This window comes from Chiloscyllium plagiosum, unplaced genomic scaffold (genome assembly GCF_037043375.1).
Source record: "Chiloscyllium plagiosum isolate Xiang-an unplaced genomic scaffold, Cpla_swu_hap1 HiC_scaffold_14, whole genome shotgun sequence".
NCBI lineage: Eukaryota > Metazoa > Chordata > Chondrichthyes > Orectolobiformes > Hemiscylliidae > Chiloscyllium > Chiloscyllium plagiosum.
Genome location: NW_028270152.1, coordinates 22,573,188 through 22,579,187, shown reverse-complemented (window position 1 = coordinate 22,579,187; position 6,000 = coordinate 22,573,188). Strand labels below are relative to the sequence as shown.

Sequence of the window (6,000 nt, the reverse complement as noted above, 5' to 3'; positions counted from 1 at the left end):
CGAATTGAATCATTGCTGACCATGATTTGGAGATGCCGGTGTTGGACTGGGGTGTACAAAGTTAAAAATCACACAACACCAGGTTATAGTCCAACAGGTTTAATTGGAAGCACACTAGCTTTCGGAGCGACGCTCCTTCATCAGGTGATAGTGGAGGGCTCGATCGTAACACCAAAGTGCATTTTACTTGGAATCTTGTGTCTGGTGCAAGTTTCACAACAGGGGTGATTGTGTCGTGTTTGAATAAGATCAGTCGGTCAGAAGTGGGTTACAGCAGTTGGTCATTGCCCTTTTAAGTCTCAGGAGTGGGTGTTACGAGTATGATGTCATCTGTTGGGCAGGTCTTAGTCTCTCAGAACCTGTCTGTCTGTGTTTGTAATGCGCAGTACATGTGATCTCCTAGCGCGCTGCTTACAATGTGAAAGAGATTCATTAAGTGCATGGGAGTGAGAGTCTACAAACAGCAGCCCTCACAAGGAAGCTTTCTTCTCTCTCACACACATACACCCAGCACCGAACAGAGAGTGCGAGAAAACAAATAATTAAACTTCATCTTATGCAGCACGGTCCTGGTGCATCGCAGGAAGCCCTTGGAATTAAAACTTGCTGATGTTTACCAAGCCCAGAAATTCTGAGCTTTAGAGTGGATTAAGGACTGATCAGCTTTGGGACACCTTGGAAGCACAAGCATAAAGCCTGAGGTTTTAAAAAGATAGATTAAAGAGAAACTTTTCAAGGTAAGCATACAAATGGATTATTGTTCGTTTATCAGGGAGTGATAGGAATTGTATATTTTTTAAGATAAGTCAGTCTTTCTGTCCTGTTTTCTGGAAAGGAATAGCAGTTTGTTGCTTTCCTGAATACTTTAGAGAGAGAAAGTTGAGTTCTTTTGTTTTGGCTTTATTTGAGGTGAATGAATAGCAGCAGCAGCAGCAGCAGCAAGAGGGGGGGGGGGGGGGGGGGGGGGATGGATGGGACAGCCAGTGTTGGGGGTGCTAGGCAGACAATTCACTGCTGACACTCAGCGGCAGCTGTTATTTCCGCGACTCTATTCCTCTGGGTCACTGAAGCGCTCACATATTCAAAAGGGGGCACCTTGTTTTTAGAAGGGTGGGGGAGGATTTAACGTGAAATGTCGGGACTGAATTCTATTGGTTAGAAAACTGTGAGACTTGTACTGTACTTTCCAAGCGACAACAAGATGTAAAGTTCCTCCATCCCCAAAAAAAAGGAGTTGGCTTATATTTCCAAAACAAAAGCAGTTAAAAGTTGGACTTTCTCCCAAGACAAGTTGATCTCCCTGAATTTCTGAACCTGTCATAATGGGGCAGAGTCAAGAATTAGGGCTGATTGATATGACTGTGGGTAAGGCTTTTGTTTTAAACGGTTTCTGACAGCTGTAACACACCTGCAACCACTCTTGAACTAAAGCAGATATGTTAAAAGTTCACTTGTCTGTACTGTGGCGCGGTTCTGAGGGATGGGAAGATGCGGTTTCCCTGACGGCCGGTCTTTCAAATCCCCTGGTGCTGCTGTCTCAGGGTTTGTCGAGCATTGCTTTACTTTGATTGCAAATGACGTGGAGCCACCTTGTTTTCCTAACAACAGACTAGGCATATTGGAAAGGCTAGTTGATCCATCTGTACCCTGTGCTGCTACTGTCTGGCGTAACCCTGATTGTTTCCACTGCCAAATATCTATCTTATTCTCCTTTGAATTTGCCAACATTGTCCTCCTGCAATGACTCCCCGAACATCTGTTCTACATTTTCACCACCCTCCGTGTGAAGCAATCTCAGCCAGCTGCTTGATCTTTCCTTTTCAAATTTTTGCATGTTTAAAATAGTGTGGATGTAAACTTTACAGTTGTCTATTGCTGATGTTTTGATTTAGAGGGTATACTGTTAGGTTCACGAATGACTTATTTCCCTTCCTCTCTCAGCTCTTTCCTTAACCCCTCCCTCCCCCACTCCTCCAGAGTATTAAGATTAGACCTCCCGTTAATGATGCCACACCTCAAATCTCCTGTCTCCTCGCTCCAATCTCCATTCATTCACTCGGATCATTATTCCAAAATACCCACCTTTTCTTAACCTGGCAAGGTGCTATGCACATTCATGGGCAGCACATCTGAGATGGGAAACTCGGTAGTTTGAATGATCCACCTGAGAATTGTGCCCATTTCTGTTCACTTTGCACCATTTGTAAAACCACCCGCTGTGGTTGTAAACTGACTGGAAAATGGGGAGATGAGAAGGTGGGAGTGAATCCATATCAGATTTTATTTTCCATCCAATTTTCTTCCTTTTGTCTCCACACATTGTGGCATAATTTATCTTATTGATGTATTGATTCCTGATAGCAGTCATTCCCAGTGTTTCTAGCTGTTACGGATATATTGTCCTCTCCCGTAGATGATGGCAAGCTATCTGAATACATGGAGGACAACCCAGCCAAGTTAACCCCTGATCACACAATGTCCGAAAGCATGACTGGATGGCGGGTGGTGTAACCAGCAATAGAAACTCCAACACCGGTTCCCTCAGCTTCTTGACAAACTAAATAACTTGTACCACTGTCCCAACCGCAATCAGCTAACAGACCAGGAATCGAGCCCGACCAATTTTCCCATGAGCTATTTGGGGACCCCAGGTCATACTTTTTCCAAGTGCTGCTTTCATTTACCTGTCGTTGCTGTGGGGCCAGAAAAGAATGTACAATGTCCAGAGTTTGCATGTGTCCCCAATGATCAGGGATTGAGGAATTTATGGCATTGATTTTTCTCTGATTTATAGCATTCTTAGAATGAATGTTTGCATTTTTATCGTCTGTCATTAAATGATTCCTTTGATTAGCTTGCGATAGTGTTGTTTACATTGGTCATACACACATATAGGTTTCATGGTTGCCAGAGGAATAACTTTGCTATCTTTTAAAACAAAAGGTCCCAGCTATATCTACTATGTGGGGTGTTCCATTTTACAATGGGGAGATGTATGAGGATTCACAGCCCTGTTGAACAGGCTCATACTTTCCCAGAGATGAACAGAAATGGTCAAACGCAACAAGTTAAGGCTGCTGAGCTAAGGAGGATGATCAATATGTGGGACTGTACACTCAGGCTGTGCCTTATGATGATGATAGGAGAAAGCCAGGGAGTTAACAAAAGTGAGTCTGACCGCACTGCAAATCCTTTTGTCAGTTAGTGACTGAGAGATTTGGATTGTAGCCCTCGAAAAATGTCTTGTGCCTACTTTGTGACAAATGCCTCACGTGGACTGAATTGTACAAATTAGTACTGTGACTCAGTAAATTTTAACCTGATTGTCAGTGTCCATGATTACAGTGTTGTAAGAGAATTCAAGTTATCAGATGCAAGTCATGACGTGAACTTTATGCTGTCGTCTGTGTTTGACTTCTGGGTGTAGTCTGTTACTGCCTGTTATGTATCATAAAGAAACCATCCCTCCTTGTTTCATTATTTTCCTGACCACTGAAATTGTACTATTTGATTTGACTTTAATAATTTGTAGCTTTCTTTAAAATATGGGTATTGTAAATTGTTTGAATATTTTTGTTATTGTGCGGTTTATCTCATTAGGTACATGATACTGATGGTGTGTGATGTAATCTGAGAATCATAGGCTTTTCAGTGACTTATTAAACAATTTGTTGAAGTATCTTGCATTTTTTAAGATGATTTGAGTCAGTAAATGTCGACAGGATCTTGGTGTCCTGTGTTACAGCTGTCTAACAGAGTTGTGCTGCAGAGATGGTGTGTTTGCATCATGAGCAGTCTTGCCTTTTTGTTGATAATTAACATTACTGGCATAATGTTAAGTCGTGTTGACAGTGTAACATCCCTATCCTTACACATCAGTCAAATCTGGTAAATACTACTTAATATCAATTAAACTTGAGGTTGTTTGGATGAGGAGAAAGTGAGGACTGCAGGTACTGGAGATCAGAGCTGAAAAATGTGTTGCTGGAAAAGCGCAGCAGGTCAGGCAGCATCTAAGGAGCACGAGAATCGACATTTTGGGTATAAGCCCTTCTTCAGTTTGGATGAGTTCAAATAAGAATTGCAGCAAAGAAAACCCTGGTCATTTGTTTGTCTTTGTCTCTTCCTTCCTTTCTTCCCCTTTTCTGTGACAATTTGTCTCTAATATTCAAACGCACTTGACTCCTTTTGGCACACTTTATTTTGCAGTCAATGAAACAGATCAATCCACTGAAAAAGAGCAGGGTCTCTACACATTTACAAAAAAGCGCACTACTGCATGCCAAAATTTTAGCTCCATATATTTCCCGTTAATGTTAAAGGAATGCCAGGGATCAAATCTGGATGGCAATAATCCAAGCTTAGTACTCAGCAACCCTCAAACTGCCATCATTACCATAATGTGTGCTGCAGATTGGCACAATGTATAATCAGATGAACAGGGAATAATGACAAGCAATAAAAAGTAATGTGACCAGATGTACAAAGAGTAAAGACAGGCAATAAACAGTGAAATACCCAAAGGCTACACTGATACCATAATGTGGGAATTGTAATTGCATTGGTCACTCTGTGGGCGAAAGGATGCCAAGATCACAGAGAGGCAACTGGAATGCATGTGCATTTCCATCTCTGTCTGAGAAAGGCTCTTTTTGTATTTTCTCCCATGTGTCTGAGCAATGCCTACAAAACAGTGGCACTAAAGCTTCCCTTCAGCAGTGCGCCTGAATGACACCACATCTAGAATTTCTCTGATGCCTTTTCTGGTTCCTATGCACAAAGGAGGTTGCAAAATTTTTAATGTTAATGCAAATGAGTGTCAGAGGTCCTTCCCAGATTAGTGCTGCATATGGTTCAGGGGCAAACTGAGTACTGTGTAGACTTGGTGCTAGAGAAAGTACCATTTTAAAAGCAAGTCAAGCTAACAAATAAACTGGGAAGTCACGTAAACATTTTGTTAGTAATCTGGTAAAGCTGTTGGCTTCTTGTTGTCCAGTATGTAGATGGGAGTGAAGGCAAAGTTCTTGGATATCTCACAGCACTTAATAACAGCTCACCCAGCGCTTTAATGGAAAATTTGAATGCTGGGGCTGCATTCGGGGCACAGTACAATAGTGATTTGTTGTACTCAGATTCCTCTTAGACAATGCTGCAAAAGGGACATTAGCCCTGGCGAGTTTTGCCTGCTGGGTTCAGGAGGGTGTAATTATGGTCTGTACAAGTGCTGAGTTGAGTCTCTCACTGGTGTGATTATGAATTACAATTGAATGCTGAAGAGCAGAATCAAATTACTCTTGGTGCTGAGAAATATTCCCATTTGTGGAGCAAATTTGCTGATTCACTTGAAGGGTTGCAACCTTTTGGTTTTGAAAAGACAGCCAATCTGACCCTTAATTGACCTAACAGAAATTGTTGGAAAATCTCAGCAGGTCTGGCAGCATCTGAGTTAATCCGAATTAACGTGTTGGATCAGGTTACCCTTCCTCTTCACCTAACCAAGAAGAAGTGAGGACTGCAGCTGGAGATCAGAGTCGAGAGTGTGGTGCTGGAAAAGCACAGCAGGTCAGGCAGCAACCGAGGAGCAGGAGAATTGACATTTCAGGCATAAGTTCTTCATCAGGAATGAGGCTTGTGGGCCGGGGCTGAGAGATAAATGGAAGGGGGGGCGGTTTAGGTTGGGGGAAAGGTAGCTGAGAAAGCGATAGCTGGATGAAGGTGAGAGGGAAGGAACTAGGTCAGAGGGAGGAGTTATGGACGAGTCTAGAGGGCAGTGGGTGGGGTGGGAATGAGGAATCTGTTGAAATCCACGTTGATCCTGTGTGGTTGATGGGTCCCAAGGTGGAATATGAGGCGTTCCTCCTCCAAGCGTCAGTGGTAACGGTTTGGCGGTGGAGGAGGCCCAGGACCTGCATGTTCTTGATGGACTGGGAGGGGGAGTTGAAATGTTCAGCCATGGGGCGGTGGGGTTGGTGGTGCACGTGTCCTAGAGATGTTCTCTGA

At 43.1% G+C, this 6,000-nt stretch overlaps 1 protein-coding gene across 3 annotated transcripts in view; it reads left to right on the top strand.

Annotated features, from left to right (window-relative positions):
* Positions 1-391: 391 nt before the first annotated feature.
* Positions 392-6,000, top strand: part of plxnb1b (plexin b1b) — a 261,451-nt gene continuing 255,842 nt past the window's right edge. The window contains exon 1 of one of the 3 annotated variants that reach the window (XM_043707786.2): positions 392-737. The gene's annotated coding sequence lies outside the window, so the exon portion shown is untranslated. Of the gene's footprint in view, positions 738-1,346; positions 1,366-6,000 lie in introns of those variants that run through there. The other 2 variants (XM_087994156.1, XM_087994155.1) reach the window with 2 other exon arrangements.